Below are 19,107 nucleotides of genomic sequence, written 5' to 3' on the forward strand. Positions count from 1 at the left end.
GAAATTAATACTAATTATTTAATTATACCGAGTTGACATATCGTGGTAACTGAATTGGAACTGTGTTGTTGGGGAACGGGTGTTAATCACCTGAATCCTGGTAACCAAATTTCATGCCTATTGGAAATGTGCAAAGTGAGGACTTCCTACATATTCAAAGGGTTTACCTTATAACTGCCCATGTGCTGCTACTTGACCCAGTTTTAATTTTTGTATGTTTACAAAATTTGCTTTAAGGATAATTCAAAATTGAGGATTTTTTCCCCCACTTGTTGGAATGGTTTTCTTACTAATTCATTTTAAGCAGGTCTTACTGATTTTGTTATTCTTTACCTTTATCTTGGTGAACTGCATGATTCCCTGCATTAAATGAAATGCTGTTCAACCTTAGTGAGTACCTATAAAATTTTGGTTGCCCATGAAAATGAGATGTGGATTTAAAGTCTAAACAAAGAGTTATTATTCCCACAACGTCATCATAAAAAGAAAAGCTGAACTATTCTGCTAATGGAGGCTATAGATATTTTACTCTTTAGCAATTATATAGGTACACTCATTTAGAATGGAACGAATATCTTATTAAAAAGAAAACAATAGGCCCAGTTCAAAACCTTTGGGATGCTGCAAAAATGGTCATAAGAGGGAAGTATATAGTAATACAGCCCTACCTCAAATAGCAAGACTTCTTTGAAACTTCAAGTGCACAACATAACCTTACAAGGAACTAGAAAAGGAACAGCAAAAAAGCCTAAAGCCAGCAGAGAAAGGAAAATAATAAAGATTAGAGCAGAAATAAATGATATAGAAACAAACAAACAAAAAACAAACACAGTAGAATAGATCAATGAAACCAGGAACTGGTTCTTTGAAAGAACTGATAAAACTGAGAAACCCCTTATAAAACTGATAAGCCAGTCTTATCAAACAGAAAAGGAGACAGGACCTAAGTAAATAAAATCACGAATGAAAGAGGAAAACTCACAACCAACACCACAGAAATACAAACAATTATGAAATATTATGAAAAATTATGTGTCAACAAATTGGTCAGCCTGGAAGAAACAGACAAATTCCTAGAAACATATAAACTACCAAAACTGAAACAGAAAGAAAGAAAATTTGAACAGACCCATAGCCAGCAAAGAAACTGAATCAGTAGTCAAAAATCTCCCAACAAACCAAAGTCCAGGACTAGATGGCTTCCCAGGGTAATTCTACCAAACATTTAAAGAAAAACTAATACCTATTCCTCTCAAACTGTTCCAAAAAATAGAAATGGAAGGAAAACTTCCAAACTCATTCTAAAAGGCCAGCATTACCTTGATTCCAAAACCAGACAAAGACCCCACTAAAAAGGGGAATTATAGGCCAGTATCCCTGATGAACATATATGCAAAAATTCTCAACAAAATACTAGCAAATCGAATCCAACAGTACATTAAAGAATTATTCACCACAATCAAGTGGGATTTTTTCCTGGGCTGCAAGGGTGGTTTAATATTTGCAAATATGCTGATACACCATATTAATAAAAGAAAGGATAAGAACCATATATGATCCTCTCAATAGATGCAGAAAAAGCATATGACAACGTGCAGCATCCATTCTTGATAAAAACCCTCAACAAAGTAGGGATAGAGGGAACATAACCTCAACATCATAAAGGCCATATACAAAAGATCCACGGCTAATATCATCCTCAATAGGGAGAAACTAAGAGCTTTTCCTTTACGGTCAAGAGCAAGACAGGGATGTCACCTGTCACCATCATTATTCAGCATAGTACTGTAACTCCTGGCCGCAGCAATCAGACAACAAAAAGAAATAAAAGGCATCCAAATTGGCAAGGAGGAAGTCAAACTTTCACTATTTGCAGATGACATGATACTCTATGTAGAAAACCTGAAATACTCTACCAAAAAATTGCTGGAACTGATACACAAATTCAACAGTCACAGGATAGAAAATCAATGTAATGAAATTTGTTGCATTTCTATACACCAATAATGAAGCTGCAGAAAGAGAAATCAAGGAGTTGATCCCCTTTACAATTGCACCCAAAACCATAAGATACTTAGAAATAACCTAACCAAAGAGGTAACAGAACTGTACTTTGAAAACTATAGAACTCACATGAAAGAAATTGAAGATGACATAAAGAAATAGAAAAACTTTCCATCCTCATGGATTAGAAGAGCAAATATTGTTAGAATGCCTATACTATCCAAAGCAATCTACACATTTAATGCAATCCCTATCAAAATACCACCTGCATTTTTCACAGAGCTAAAACAAACAATCCTAAAATTTGTGTGGAACCACCAAAGATCCCAAATAGCCAAAACAACCTTGAAAAAGCAAAGCAAAGCAAAGCTGGAAGCATCAGAATTCTGGACTTCAGGCTCTGTTACAAAGCTGTAGTGATCAAGACAGCATAGTACAGGCACAAAAACAGACACATAGATCAGTGTAACAGAATAGAGACCCCAGAAATGGTGCCACAACTCTATGGTCAACTAATCTTTGACAAAGCAGGAAAGAATATCCAGTGGAAAAAAACAGTCTCTTCAAAATAGTGTTGGAAAAACTGGACAGCCACATGCAAAAAAATGAAACTGGACCACTTTCTTACACCATACACAAAAATAAATTCAAAATGTATTAAAGACCTAAATGTGATATAGGAAACCATCAAAATCTTATCAGAGAACACAGGCAGCCACCTCTTTGACCTCACCTGTAGCAACTTCTTACTAAACACATCACAGGAAACAAGGGAAACAAAAGCAAAAGTAAACTATTGGGAATCCATCAAGATAAAAGGCTTCTGCACAGGAAAGGAAATAATCAACAAAACAAAAAGGCAACCTACAGAATGGGAGAAGATATTTGCAAATGACATATTGGATAAAGGGTTAGTATCCAAAGTCTATAAAGAACTTATCAAACTCAACACCCCCAGAAAACAAATATCTAGTTAAGAAATGGGCAGAAATTACCCCAAAGATACAGACGTAGTGAAGAGAAGGGCCATATGCACCCCAATGTTCATAGCAGCAATGTCCACAATAGCTAAATCGTGGAAGGAGCCGAGATGCCCTGCAACAGATGACTGGATTAAGAAGTTGTGGTCCATATATACAATGGAATATTACTCAGCAATCAGAAAGAATGAGTTCTCAACATTTGCTACAACATGGACGGCACTGGAGGAGATAATGCTTAGTGAAATAAGTCAAGCAGAGAAAGACAACTATCATATGATTTCTCTCATCTATGGAACATAAGAACTAGAATGATCAGTAGGGGAAGAAAGGGATAAAGAAAGGGGGGGTAATCAGAAGGGGGAATGAAACATGAGAGACTATGGACTATGAGAAACAAACTGAGGGCTACAGAGGGGAGGGGGGTGGGGGAATGGGATAGACCGGTGATGGGTAGTAAGGAGGGCACATATTGCATGGTGCACTGGGTGTTATACACAACTAATGAATCATCGAGCCTTACATCGAAAACCGGGGATGTACTGTATGGTGACTAACATAATATAATAAAAAATCATTATTAATAAAAAAAAAAAGAAAGAAATGGGCAGAAATTATGAATAGACATTTTTCCAAAGAAGACATCCAGATGGCTAACAGACACATGAAAAAACGCTCAGCATCCCTCGTCATCAGCAAAATACAAATCAAAACGTCACCTCACACCTGTCAGAATGTCTAAAATTAACAACACAGGAAACAACAGGTATTGGTGAGGAAAGGGGAACCCTCCTACACTGTTGGTGGGAATGCAAGCTGGTGAAGCCATTCTGGAAAACAGTACGGCGATTCCTCAAAAAGTTAAAAACAGAACTGTCCTACGACCCAGCAATTGCACTACTAGGTGTTTATCCAAAGGATAAAAAAATACTGATTTGAAAAGGCATATGTACCCTAATGTTTATAGCAGCACTATCAATGTTAGTCAAATTATGGAAAGAGCCCAAAGGTCCACTGGCTGATGAATGGATAAAGAAGATGTTGTATACACACACACACACACACACACACACACACACACACTATTACTCAGCCATCAAAAAGAACGAAATCTTGCCCTCCACAATGATGTGGATGGAGCTAGAATGTATTATATGAAGCAAAATAAGTCGGTCAGAGAAAGACAAATACCATAGGATTTCACTTATATGTGGATTTTAAGAAACAAAACAGATGAACATAGGGGAAGGGAAGGAAAAATAAAATAAATACAGAGAGGGAGGCAAACCGTAAGAGAGTCTTAATGATAGAGAACATACTGAGGGTTGATGGAGGGAGGGAGGTGGGTGACGGGCATTAAGGAGGGCACTTGTTGTGGTGGGCACCGGGTGTTATACGTAAGTAATGAATCACTAAATTCTACTCCCACAAGCAATATTATACTATATGTTAACTAACTAGAATTTAACTTGAAACAAAATAAAACAAACAAAAAAATAAAAACAAAACCCCCACAATCACAAAACACTACACAGCAGCACAGACACTCATGACCACAGAGAAGAGAAAACACTGAGACTTGGGGTGTCCAGCTCAGCTTCAGTCCCTGGCAGGACTTTGAAAAGTGAGGGGATACAAAGCCGCCCTTGAAGTTAGCACTTAAGGGACTCAAATCCATTTTGTGTCAGTGTGCATTTTGTATTTGTGCAAAAACACATCATTCCAAGGCAACTGAGTTAGGACCAAAGCCGCAGGGACACGCATAGAAGTCAACCAGCAGAGCTTGGAGAGCGGAAGGGCAATGGAAATCCAGAGTGAGCTCACGGAGACTCCTCTCTGCCCAGGGCTAAGATTCTCATCTTTTCTGTGAACATGTTGGTGTTTAAACTAATTAATTAATTTAAAAAAGGAAACAATAGGCCCCAAATGGAGTCACTTTTGCTAAGCCCCACCAAGACTTCACGCTTAATCTAATTGCAGTTTCAGCCTTTTCCAGGAGTGGAATTTTAAACCAGTCAGTGTGGAAGTTCCTGACCAGCACTAGTGAGGTAACCTCCTTGGCAAGACCTCTGCCTTCCCCTAAAGGAAAGTAACCTTGCCTGAAATAATCCACTCTTTTAGCATCCTTGGCCTGCCTTCTTTGTTCCTGTAAAATCCTCCATTTTGTACAGTCCCTCAGAGCTCCTTTTTTGCGAGATGGACTGCTGCTCAATTCATGAATCGCTGACTAAAGCCAATTAGATCCTCAGAATTACTCAGTTGAAATGTTTTTAAACAGTTCACCTACTCTCATATTTGTTATTGGTTTTACACAAAAGTTGGAATTTTTTTAAGCAGAACATATATTTATGCCTCATCAAGTGTAAGTGTTATTAGAGGTCTAAAGAAACACACAGAATATCCAACCTAGAGTGCTAAGATTCGTCCAGAGGGGTTATCTAATTCTGACCAACTAAGCTGTTCTATGTAACTTCAGAACCACCACATTCCATAGGACACGTTTTAACTTTTTTATATATATATCTTTTCAATTTTCTTCCGTGGGTAGGTCTACCGAGCAGCTTGCTGACATATCACTTAGAGTGTCTGGCCTATTACAGCAAGTGGGGACGATCTTTGCAAAAATAGATATTTTTGCTTATAAAAGCCATTTTTCATGTCTCTAAACTTGATTCGGTCATTTAGTCAGTTTTCACTTGGATTTAAACAATTAAATAAAGTTTTGTTTACTGTATTGGTTAAGTTATATTAGGTTTTTCAGTGCTATAAAGCTCTTACTTATTGACATAACAAATAAAACCGTGTGCTTCAAAAAAGCTGTGGCTCTCAATATAATAATTAATTTTTGCAAAAAATACATATTTTAAACATTGTTGAGGCCAGAAAAATCTGCTCGTATTTTATAGTATTATAATGCACATATTCTATGAATTGGCCTTTTGCCAAGAGCTTCCTTTGAATCTTTTGTTCCCTAATGTTGTAAATACTACAATACTTCATTGTTATCACCGAATTTCTGCTTTTCCTTACTCATAAAGATTTCCTTTATTTATGTATTTTTTTTAAAGAATATCTCTTCACTGCCAAAACTCCTTTCTCCTTTTTTCCTCTCTAGAAATTGTTAGATCCTCTCCTTCTCCATAGAACGATTTTCCTAGTTCTTTTTCTGTTAACCACATAGAATGCCATTGACTCATCTCTTTACTGAAATCCCACGAATAATTAGAACATTTTAAAATAAATGCCTTTAAGTAGACTATAAAATCATTGTCCCTTAGTAAAACTAATATACAAAAATCAGAGTGGACCTAACTATTGTCGAGTGAGTTTGTAATGCATGTGTGCACATTCCTGTTAAAGATGCCTAGGTCTGAAATCTTACAAACAATGACCCATTGACACTCTGTCTGTACTTGGCAGGCTCTCCGGATTATAGGTATAGCCAGTTTGTATGCTTCGCGCTCACTCTTACCTGTTGTATTTACTTGAGCTCATTGAGCTGAGGTGACTGAAAGGAATGGATTAAGCAGATCTTTATTCCTGATGATAAAAGAGAAGAGTTTACATTCCATAAATGAGTGAAATCATATGATAATTGTCTTTCTCTGCTTGACTTATTTTGCTTAGCATTACCTCAAAAAAAAAGAGAAGAGTTTACATTCTCAAAATAAATGGAGGTATTTATATCTGCCATTTTTTTACTCAAAAAATATTTAGCACCTTCTATTCCCTAGAACACCAGTTGTGGACAGGAATAGAACAGTGAGCATGTTAGGCAAGGTCCTTGACCTCTGAAATGTATAATCTCTTAAAATTAGTATCCTAATATCCTTCCTTTGATTTTACATTGATCCTCTGTCCTCTCCTTGCAAGTTGCAGTTATATGGGATATGCCTAGTTTCAAAAATTAAAGGAATGGGGGCGCCTGGGTGGCACAGTCGTTAAGCGTCTGCCTTCGGCTCAGGGCGTGATCCCAGCGTTCTGGGATCGAGCTCCACATCAGGCTGTTCCGCTGGGAGCCTGCTTCTTCCTCTCCCACTCCCCCTGCTTGTGTTCCCTCTCTCTCTGGCTGTCTCTGTCAAATACATAAATAAAATCTTTTAAAAAAAATTAAAGGAATGATACAAATTTTCGTAGAATTTCATAATACCTCTTGAGATTATCAGGGTAGAGTTGCCAGATAAAATATGGAATGCATATTTGAATTTCAGGAAAGCAGTGAATAATTTTTTTTAAGATTTTATTTATTCATTTGAGAGAGAGAGAGACAGAGACAGTGACAGAAAGAACACAAGTAGGGGGAGAGACAGAGGGAGAAGCAGACTCCCCGCTGAGCTGGGAGCTGGACGTGGGGCTCGATCCCAGGACCTGGAGATCATGACCTGAGCAGAAGGCAGACGTTAAACCATCTGAGCCACCCAGGCGCCCCTAAACAGTGAATAATTTCTTGTATAAATGTGTTCCACGCACTATTAGTTAGGGCCTAAATTAGACATACCTAAATATGGCAAACTAAATTAGAGAAACTCTGGACATGGCCAAAGAAGTGAGAGTGACATTCACCGCCAGGTGATCGATTCACGTCAATGGCAACAGTTTGCCCAGTGAATCCCTCATAACCTCCACCACTCCAGTCCCCACCTACTACACGATATCCTTACAGAACAGATTAAGATTCTTCAAATTAACTAGTCATCTTGATCAATCTTTAGCATATGTGCTTATTAAGGTGATATTTTGTATACAAATAGACATCAAAATACAGCACCTTTCTACTACCCATACTTGAAAATACTTCTAACTGCCAAGCGGTCAAGATTACTCCCAACATATTCTGCATAAAGAACAACTGGAAGGGAATTCAGTAATAAAATATGGTTCAATTTAAGTGATTGGATTACCATGCTTTTATCTGGGGCTTATAAGAAGTTAAGGATATTGGGGTGCCTGGGTGGCTCTGTCGTTAAGCGTCTGCCTTCAGCTCAGGGCGTGATCCTGGCGTTGTGGGATCGAGCCCCACATCAGGCTCCTCCGCTGGGAGCCTGCTTCTTCCTCTCCCACTCCCCCTGCTGTGTTCCCTCTCTCGCTGGGTGTCTCTCTGTCAAATAAATAAATAAATAAAATCTTAAAAAAAAAAAAGTTAAGGATATTAATTTCGAATTAGCAGATCAATAGCTTTTTTTGATTCTGGGACCTTTATCTTTTGCCCACATTTTAGGAGATAAAAAAAAAAAGAATACATAATTGTCATCCTTCAAACTGAACTAATAATCTTACTAAATCGACACTCTTTGTACACCTTTTTTTTTTCTTTTTTTTTAATGTTTTTTTATTATATTATGTTAGTCACCATACTGTATGTCCCTGGTTTCTGATGTAAACTTCAATGATTCATTAGTTGCGTATAACACCCAGTGCACCATGCAATATGTGCCCTCCTTACTTCCCATCACCTTTTAAACTGACAGGATTTGGACCCTTTGGCATAGGCTAAATTGGGTGATCCAAACACTAAATCTAGAGATGGGAGAGAGGTGTGTGACATGGGCTAAGGAAAAACTTGATAGAAATAGTAGCCTTGTAGCTATTGCCTCAAAATCTTTTCTCTTTTTAAAGATTTTTTTTTAAAGATTTTATGTATGTATGTATGTATGTATTTATTTATTTGACAGAGAGAGAGACAGCCAGCAAGAGAGGGAACACAAGCAGGGGGAGTGGGAGAGGAAGAAGCAGGCTCCCAGCAGAAGAGCCCGATGTGGGGCTTGATCCCAGAACGCTGGGATCACGCCCTGAGCCGAAGGCAGACGCTTAAGGACTGAGCCATCCAGGCGCCCCTCTTTTTAAAGATTTTATTTATTTATTTGAGAGAGAGAGAGAAAGAGGGAGAGGGGGCAGGGGGAGGAACAGAGGAAGAGGGACAGGGACAGGCAGACTTTGCACTGAGTGGAGCCAGAAGCCGGGCTTGATTCCGTGACCCTGAGATCATGACCTGAACCAAAATCAAGGGTCAGATGCTTAACCAATTGAGCCACCTAGGCGCCCCCTCAGTGTCAAAATCTTAGTTGAATCACATGCCAGAGGAAGTTTACTAATGAAAGGCCAATCTCTTTTGGTTGCTCACTCTAAATAAAATGTGAATAGTCTAATTTTCTTAAAATTAAAGAGTTTTTAAAGAGTATAAGAAATATATTCAAAATATGGGATGGTATATACATTTCAAAACCCTAAATTACATATGTATTTGGCATGATTATGTTATGTTTCCTTTAAAGATGATTAACATTTTTAATGAAAACGACACATTTTTTCTTTTAATCAACATACCATTTCATTGTTATTTTACTTCTATCTATTTTCTAGATAGCAAACTTTTAGAAATTTATATACCTTAACAGTCGAAGACCAGAGGATTGCAATAAATAATTAGATGGATTTATTTACCACCCCAAATCAACGATCAGAACAATCAAAGCTAAAGGTGGTGTAATAAATGCTCCTACTACTATATAAATAATCTTTTCTGTCGTCTTTGAGTTTGGAATGTGTCCCTACTTACAGACACTATTTTGGTTCATTGGCGTTTTATGCCTGACTAAAAACAGCAGTGAGGCTCTACATTATTTTTGGCACTCCTTCACCCCCAAATAAAGCCATTTCTCACTCCTTCCAACTCTGGGTGGGTCTTATGAAAAGGCTCATTTTATTTTTTTATTATTATTATTTTTTTAAGTAGGCTCCATGCTCGACATGGAGCCCAACGTGGGGCTTGAACTAAAAACCCTGAGATCAAGACCTGAGCTGAGATCAAGAGTCGGGCGCTTAACCGACTGAGCCTCCCAGGTGCCTCCACCTTTGACCTATTTTAGATGTTTGGCTATGACAGATCAATAGCTATTGGAGCTTATTATGCCACTATATTTTGATAAACAAGTTTAGAAGACAGGGCATTGCACTTAGAAGGTTTATGCAAGCGTTTTGGGAAGACAGGCAGGGATCAAAACCAGACAGATCACCCTCAGTGTTTTGAGTGGGAGTGTTTGAAATGGGCAGCGATTGCAACCTGAAGACTCACTCAGGCAAGGTTTAATGGAAGGCCATGACCCAGTAGAACAGGGTCACGGAAAGGCAAAAGTATTCACAGGTTGAAACCCATTGGCTTAGCCTTCCCCAGGGAAGGCTGAGGTCATGATCAGAGAAGTGAGCAAAGCATACTGAGAATTTCTTAAGGATCATAAGACAGCCAGATAAGCTGAGCTCTAGCTCTGAAATAGTACTAGGATTCAGCTCCTGTCAGTGGTTTTGATTAGCTATATTTAACCTGCCTTTTCTCTGTTTGGACAGGTACAAGTCTTCCATAGGTAGCTTCACTACTGTGTTGGTATTTCTAAGACTATTGGGGCGAATCCTCAGCTGTATCTTCAAACTCCCACGCCCTGAGCCATGCTTGCGTGGGACAGCAGTGCTCTGCCCGGAGACCTCAGCAGGAGCTTGCTTAGAAGCTCAGTCCTCTAATTTCCTTCTAGCCTAGCCTCCTTCATGGGACTTTTACTCCAGTCCCTCCCCACCCCTACATTCTGGGCCAAGGGCCAGCCAGGCTTATAAAACCAGGCTTTGGATCAGGCTTTAGACATACGTTGCCTATAAAAATGCCTCTGAATCGGCAATAATTGATCTGTGCAACTGTACTTGGCTTTAAAATGCTATGTGTGTTTAGCAATTGCTTTTACTGGAACCACATCTATGGACGTTGGGCTGGGGATGATACAAACATTCTCAACCAACGCAGGAAAATAAGGGAGAAACATTTCTTCTACTGTCTCCTTGTCATCGCATTTAAAACTACTGACCTCTGATCTCAGGTTCCTGGGTGTTCCTGGGGAAAGCTATATACTACTGTGATTGGATTCTGCTGCGGTGTCAGGCTACGTGATTCTCAACCCAGGGCATTGAGAAACGAATGGGTCTGTTTCTTCGGTTATCACAGTGACAGGGGAGCAATTCTGGCACCGAATGGATGAAGCCAGTGATGCTAAGCTTCCTACAATGCACATGACAGTCCTGCACAAAATTCCCACAGCACACTCAGGACTGACGATAGTTGTAGTGACCTCTAGTTGACTCCCAGTTGCATTTCCACTAGTGACTATCCCAAACCATTTCTGTTCTTCTCAAAAACACTCAGTTACTGCGCTCAGTTCATATTCTTGTTTCCTCAGACTCTTCACTCAACTAAAACTTACTCAAATTCCTTCCCTCTTCCCTTTACTCTTCTCTCTCTGTGCCCACCCTGTTCTCCTTCCCGCCCCCTCTGAAAAAGGAATCTTTCTTCTCCTTGCCAAGGATCACAACAGCTCCACCCAAGCCCACACCCCACCCCTTCCCCAACTCTGTCTCTTGCATCTTTAATGCCTTGCCAGGCTTTTCCTCACCTTAGAAAAGTACTTGAGTTTTCCTGTCCCAAGGATCAAATAAAAGCAAAAATGGAACTCTTAAACCTACTACTTACCCCCTCAAATTAACATTTCACTTCATTTCTTCCACTAGGGCCCAGTGTCTATAAACCATTTTAAGCACTCACTGGTTCTATGTCTCTACCATCTACTGGCCCCCAAAACCCTCATAAGGTAATTTCCACTCCCCTAATTCTGCTCCCCTGAAGGTGACTTCAATGGCCAGTTGCCAGACCACTCACTCTTCAAATTCCTTGGATTTCTTTGCAAAATTAGATCCTTGATAAATCACTTATTAAAGATCATTCCTCCCCACTTTTCTTCAGTTTGCCACTTGATTGCTCTCAAGAAGAGTAGGGCTAGCCACATGAGATGAGGTTCTTCATTTTCCTGCACTCCCTTTTAGTATTTCTGTATTTCCCTGATTTATATATGTCTAGGACTCTGGCTATCTCATCTTTGGGGCTCCTTTCCTCCTCCTTTTGCTCTACACGGAATGCAGGTGGTAGCCACCTCTCTTCTCAGTGTCCTTGGCCGCCTTCTCAACCAAGTGAATGATCTCAAATCTACCAACATTCCTAGTCATAACGCCACTCTTCAACTTCAGGCCAGACTATTAGTTACCCAACAGATCATTCCACCTGGCTGGTCCACTGCCACTCTCTAAATTTAAAACAATAAAATCTAAAACGTTCTGGTGTATTTCTTTTACAGCACTTTTAAGTTTGGTGATCATTTTTATAGGTGACTGTCTTCCCTACTCACCTGGGAACTCCCTAAAGACAAGGATGGTTGATTTAATTTTGCCCTGATATCTAGTGCTTCAAAAATTTTAATTGGATAGTAAGGAAATTGATGAGTGAGTGACGAGTTGTGGTTCCTTAGAAAATAGATTGTGTATTTCATATCTGTGGTGCAGTGCCTGGGCCGGTGCTTAGCACAGAGTAGGCACTACACAAATACCTACTGAGTGAATCTGCCTTCTTCCAAGCCAGTACCTTCTAGTTTCTTTCCCATCAATGTCAATGATACTGGCATTTTCCTACTTACCCTAGTTGCAAACCTTAATATTCTCTGACCCCTCCACAGTCACTAAATCCAATGAGGCACCAAGTCTGGTAAGTCTCCCTCAAAGATTTTAAATATTCCCTTTTACAGGCATACCTTGTTTTACTGTGCTGCACTTTATTGCACTTTACAGATATAGCGTTTTTTACAAATTGAACATTTGTGGCAACGCTGTGTCCAGCAAGTCTGTTGGTGCCATTTTTCTAAGGGCATTTGCTCATTTTGTGTTTCTGTGTCACATTTTGGTAATTCTTGCAATATTTCAAACCTTTTCATTAATGTTATATTTGTTAGGGAGATCTGTGATCAGTGATCTTCGACGTTACCGTTGTAATGGCTTCGGGGCATCACAAACCGTGCCCATATAAGCAACAAACTTAATAAATGTTGTGTGTGTTCTGACTGCCATTACCCTGTCTTTCTTCCTCTCTGTGGGCCTCTCTCTTTCCTGAGACACAGCAGTGTTGAAATTAGGCCCAATAATGCTACAATGGCCTCTAAGTGTTCACGTGAAAAGAAGAGTTGCCTGTCTCTCACTTTAAATCAAAAGCTAGAAATGATTCAACTTAGTGAGGAAGGCATGTCGAAAGCCAAGACAGGCTGAAAGTTAAGCCTCCTGTGCCAAACAGTTGGCCAAGTAGTGAAGGCAAAGGAGAAGTTCTTGAAGGAAATTAAAAGTGCTACCCCAGTGAGCACATTAATGATAAGAAAGGGAAACAGTCTTATTGGTGATATGGAGAAAGTTGGAGTGGTCTGGATAGAAGATCAAACCAGCTACAACATTCCTTAAGCCAAAGCCTAATCCAGAGCAAGGCCCTAACTTTTTACAGTTCTATGAGGGCTAAGAAAGGTGAGGAAACTGCAGAAGAAATGTTGGAAACTAGCAGAGGTTTGTTCATGAGGGTTAAGGAGAGAAGCCAGGTCCATGACATCAAGTCCAAGATGAAGCAGCAAGTGCTGATGGAGAAGCTGCAGCAAGTTCTCCAGAAGATCCAGCTCAGATCGTTCATGAAGCCGGCTACACTGAACAACAGATTTTCTGTGTAAATGAAGATGCCATCTAAGACTTTCATAGCTAGAAAGAAATCAGTGCCCGGCTTCGAAGCTTCAAAGGAGAGCTGCCTCTCTTGTTAGGGGCTAATGCAGCTGGTGATGTTAAGTTGAAGCCAATGCTCATTTGCCATCTGGAACTCCTGGAACCCTTAAGAATTATGCTAAATGTACTCTGCCTCTGCTCTATAATGGAGCAACAAAGCCTGATGACAGCACATCTGTTTACAATATGGTTTACTGAATATGTTAAGCCCACTGTTGAGACCTACTGCTCAGAAAAAAATTCTTTAATTGCTCATTGACAATGCACCTGGTCACTTAGGTGATCTGATGGAGAAGAACAATGAGATTAATATTTTCATGCCTGCTAACACAACTTCCATTATGTAGCCCATGGAGCAAGGAGTATTAGACTTTCAAGTCTTAACATTTAAGAAATACATTTCATAAGGCCGTAGCTGTCATAGTGACTCCTCTGATGGATCTGGGCAAAGTAAACTAACACCTTCTGGAAAGGATTCACCATTCTAGATGCCATTAAGCACATTTGTGATTCATGGGAAGAGGTCAAAAATATCAACATTAAGAGGACTTTGGAAGAAGCTGATTACAGTTAACATGGAGGCTTTGAGGAGCTCAGGACTTCAGTGGAGGAAGTAACTGCAGATGTGGTAGGGATAGCGAGAGGACTAGAATTAGACATGAAGATATGCCCAAATTGCTGTGATCTCATGATCAAACTTTCACAGGTGAGTTGCTTCTTACAGAGGAGCAAAGAAAATGTGTGGTTTTTTTTTTTAGATGAAATCTACTCCTGGTGAAGACGCTATGAAGATTGTTGAAATGACAATAAAGGATTTAGAATATTTCATACATGTAGTTGATAAAGCAGGGGTAGGTTTTGAGAGAGCTGACTCCAATTTTGAAAGAAGGTCTACTGTGGGTAAAATGCTATCAAACAACATCGCAAGCTACGGAGAAATAGTTCATGAAAGGAAGAGTCAATCCGCGTGATAGACTTCGTTGTTGTCTTATTTTAAGAAAGTGCCACAGCTACTGATCTTCAACAGCCACCACCTTGATCAGTCAGCAGCCAGCAACATCAAGGCAAGACCCTCCAGCAGCAAAGAGATTAGAACTCACTGACAGCTGAGATGATGGTTAGCATTTTTTAGCAATAAATTATTTTTTAATTAAGGTATGTACATTGTTTTTTTTAGACAGAATGCTATTGCATAGTTAACAGACTCCCTACAGTATAGTAGAGAGAATGAGAGAAAGGGCATTCCAAGCTCAGGAAACAGAGAGAATTTGCAAGTAGGAAATAGGAACAGATGAGTCTGAGGATGGAACTTTGGTCAGGAAATGGAGGGCCTCTTTCCCGCCCTAAAGAGCTTAGACTTTACCATCCCCAATATATAACCTCCGTTTTCCCAACTCCATGTCTTGTATCTCAGTATTTCTTGCTATCAACCTGCTCTTCTTCCTGTCCATCTTTTCACAACCAAATACTCTTATTACCCTTATAAATCCTAGCTCAAGTGATCCTTCCGCTATGAACTGTCCTTAATTCTCCCAGGCAGAAACAATCTCCACTTTTACTCTTTAATCCCCTTCTGCTTTGCTTTGGCATGTGTCTGTCTATCTTGTATTAATTTTGTCGGAGACACTTTCTGGCACCATCAACTTTTTGAAGGACAGGGAGTATGTTTTGTTCCCCCTCTGTTATGTCCTTACACTCTTTCATTCTGGGCACTAAGCACATAGCAGATGCTCAATAAATATTTGTAACCTTTGAATCACTTTTTCGCAGATTTCTAGTATCAATTTGTAAGCTAGTATTTAGTAGTAAACAATACCTTTTTTTTTTTCAGAATACCTTTTTCAATAAGAAACTATCTTTAGTAAAGGAAATCATTAAAACTTCTTTTTCGAGAGTTTTTTTGGGGCATTTAAAAATACTTAGAATTATTAAATTGTGTAATTTGGGGTTTTTAATTGGTGTTAGAATGAATTTTTGAGAATGGAAAGTAAAAGCTACTGGGGAAAAATTTAGAAATTGAGAATTATAAAGTTTATGTTAAGATGTCTTAGTTTTTAAGGTTTACTCTTTAAGTTAGTTTTATTTAGGTGGAAAGATTGGGTCAGCTGTTTTTTCACACACATTGTGGATGTCATTTATGAATGGTTATGTAATTAAATAACATACTTTTATTTAATGAAGAAAATACTTTTATTTAATTACATAAAAAATTTACATTTTTCAGGTTTCTAAATTTTTTTAGTTTTGTCCCCCCAAAAAACAAAGCAAAACTTTTGCCCCCAAAGAAATTAATTGGCACCATAATGGAGGTATTTAGTCAGAAAAAGCAAGCCTTGTATGTTCTATTGCTCTTCAGTTTATTTCAGTGAATATTCAATGTTTGAATAAAGTAATAAAGTACATTTCTTAAGAATGTAATAGTTCCTTAAATATTCAGCATTAACTCAAGTTTAATCTTGTGTGTGTAAGTCAGGCACAGTTATAGATTTATGCCCACGTGTGTCTTTCCATAGGAGATGGTTATTTTGAAGCCTGTACAAACTTAACCCACCCACACCTTAAATATTTCAGCAGATGTGTTATATTCATTGATCTCTAAGGCTGTTGCTAGATCTTCCAGTTCATCCTCACCCTCTCACTCTACCCCCGTTGTTATTTGTAGGATGTCCTGAGATAAGAGCCATTTGCACTAGGGACTAAAATACTATTTATCCTGTGTAATTCCAATTTAGTACTCATGAAAAGATTTCCCTCATCAGTGGGACGAACTAGCACCAATAGCATGGGTTGTTGAATTTAAACATCAGTCCAGAATACAATGGTTTTCAAATAGCATGGCCATTATCAGTATTTGGATAATGAAATCTATACTTGAAGAACCAAATCCCAGGAACTGTGTAGACCTAGAAAAGCAATTTTTGATTCTGTTAAGCAGAGAAGCATGTGGCCACCACATGGTCAGTAATACAGACACCCACTCGCTCCCTCACACCACACACACACACACACACACACATACACACGCACTCGGTGCTGCAATTTTCCCGAGAACAAAGAGCCTGTTTCGTCATTCTGCCTAATAAACTCATGTTTGCTATCAGTACCAGGGAACACCACACAAAGCACCCCTTTGAATGTCTTAGAGTAACTTCATGCTTAGACTGGTTCATAAAGGGTTAGGGTTTTCTTTGTATAACATCATTTCCTGGGTGTGCTCAATGACAAGGAAAGCCTGAAAGCTAGGATACATTCAATTTAAGATCTTTATTTTCTGGATAAGTAAAATTGGAGAAAAATCATAGCCTTTCTTTGGGGCCATCTGGTAAGCTAAGAAGGAAGGAGTAAATATGTTTCTAGTTGCTTTGAACAAACCCATATGCTGCCGGTTGTTACTAATACCGGCCAATGAGAGAGTTGAATTTCACTAGTGTATTCTGAGGTGTGCTCTCATCATCTGTTGTTTCTAAAGCTAGATTCTGTGCAGATACATTTTCTTTCTTGTATTTTCATTTCATACTTCCCGAAGACTATCTATAATCAATTGATATGTTCTATTTTTTCTTTAAAATTCACCAATAATAATTTAGCCAAAACAAACAGGAAATTCTTCTGGAAGTCTGATCTCTAATGAATTCTGAAACTAAGCTCAGCATATTAAAGGAAGTAATTAAGAAGGCACCCCATTGTGTTTAGATATGCTGGGTCAGCTAAAACAGAGGATTTTTTCTATTTTTATGAGCTTTTGTCAAATTTAAAGTATGTGACATTTTAAAACAAAAATGTAAAAGAATTTGTTAGTAGTGATACTTCTCTATAAATACGTGCTTTTAATTATTCTTCATGTCACTTAAAGATGACTTTTTGAAACAAATGGCCTAGATATGCCAGTAAAATACCTCTTCAATTTGCAAAAAAATAATAATAATAAATACCACAAGTATTTTCCAGTTAATTGTGTGTGTGTGTGCACGTGTGCGTGCACACGCACAGGCCATATAACATACCAGCCACGTAACAACCATTAATTGTGAAAGACTATAGAGGTCATCTGATTCATCACCTTACTTCAGAAAGGGCTGCTCCTATTATTACCCCTGGAAAATGGTTAGCTAATGTTTTTCTTTTTCTTTTCTTTTTTTAAAGATTTTTATTTATTTATTTGACAGAGAGAGCTAGAGAGCACAAGCAAGGGGGACAGTAGACGGACAGGGAGAAGCAGGCTCCCCGCTGAGCAGGGAGCCCGATGCAGGGCTCAATCCCAGGACCCTGAGATCATGACCTGAGCAGAAGGCAGACGCTTAACCATCTGAGCCACCCAGGCGCCCAGCTAATGTTTTTCTTATCTCTTGCTCTTACACTTCGTTTTTCTTCATTACCTTCCTAGTCATAACTAGCCTTTTTATAGTGCTATTTGCCAAGCACTGCTGTACCTTTCACATACTGATTCCTGTAACCCTTAGAGTGACTTTCTTGAATATTCCTCTAAACTCCTTCGTTCTCTTGCTTCCCACGGAACTCAACTCTGACTTTAGATAGAATCTCCTATTTCTTCTTCTATTTTCATGTCCATACTTCCTTCTTACTCTTTTTCTTTTTCTGTCCTAGTTCCCTATTTGGGTCACCACTCTATCGTCTCCCATTTTTTCCCTTTCCTCTATCACCCTTTTTCAGCCCATTTACCTTTCCTAAAATCCTTAGCTGGCAGTCTGTGCGGGCCGAGCTCTCAAGGTATGAGACTGAGTGCTCAGCACCCCCAAACCTGAGGCATACACTTGTTCCCATCTCTTTGGGGGCAGAAGTCTAATGGCCTTGCAAATAACCCTTGCGAGGAATGGTGCACGGTGCCGGTTTAGGTCCAGAGATAATCACTCAGTCAGTTAGATTGCTTTTCAGATTTGCAATAATGAGAGAAATAAAAGCCCGCCTTCTCTGATGAGTATTTCAAGTATGTTCTTCCCAGCAAAGATTTTTTTGAGCAGTGCTTAAGAAATTTTGAGCTTGCATCAGTCACCTGGAGGGCTTGTTAAAACAGAATGCTAAGTGCACCCCCTTCTGCAGTGGAACTTGGACATCTTGAACTTGAACATAGGGCATACACTGGCTGTTCTGACGGACTCTGCAGATGCTGCCTGTCCTCAGGTGACTGTTGGAGGAGCGCTGCTTTGCAGTTCTTTTCGGTGTTCTGATCTCTAACTTAAATGATTCTGGCTTCACTTCAAAGCCATGCACCTGTATCCTTCTTCTTTGGGAAATGATCTTTAGACAATCCCTATGGAGTGACATTCAGTCATTGGGTTATTTTCTTGTGGGTAAATATCTCTTCGGCTTTTTATAAAATCGATGCTGTAAATCTTTCATCCCTGTTAACTGCTCTCTTTCATTTCTCCTGCCAGTTGTCTGCATCACCCTCCAGTCGTAGATATGCAGAGTGAACTTAATAATCTAGGTGGTGTTTCAGTTGAAAAGAGACTTGTCTGATTTAGACTTTGGTATGTGGGTTAACTTTTGG

The 19,107-nt window shown here is 39.1% G+C and overlaps 1 protein-coding gene across 4 annotated transcripts in view; it reads left to right on the forward strand.

Moving 5' to 3' along the window:
* LRAT (lecithin retinol acyltransferase) overlaps positions 1 to 19,107 on the forward strand; it is a 132,285-nt gene that overhangs the window by 83,807 nt on the left and 29,371 nt on the right. The gene's annotated exons all lie outside the window — the stretch shown is intronic.

The sequence above is a fragment of the Ursus arctos genome, unplaced genomic scaffold (assembly GCF_023065955.2).
Source record: "Ursus arctos isolate Adak ecotype North America unplaced genomic scaffold, UrsArc2.0 scaffold_11, whole genome shotgun sequence".
In the NCBI taxonomy this organism is placed as follows: Eukaryota; Metazoa; Chordata; class Mammalia; order Carnivora; family Ursidae; genus Ursus; species Ursus arctos.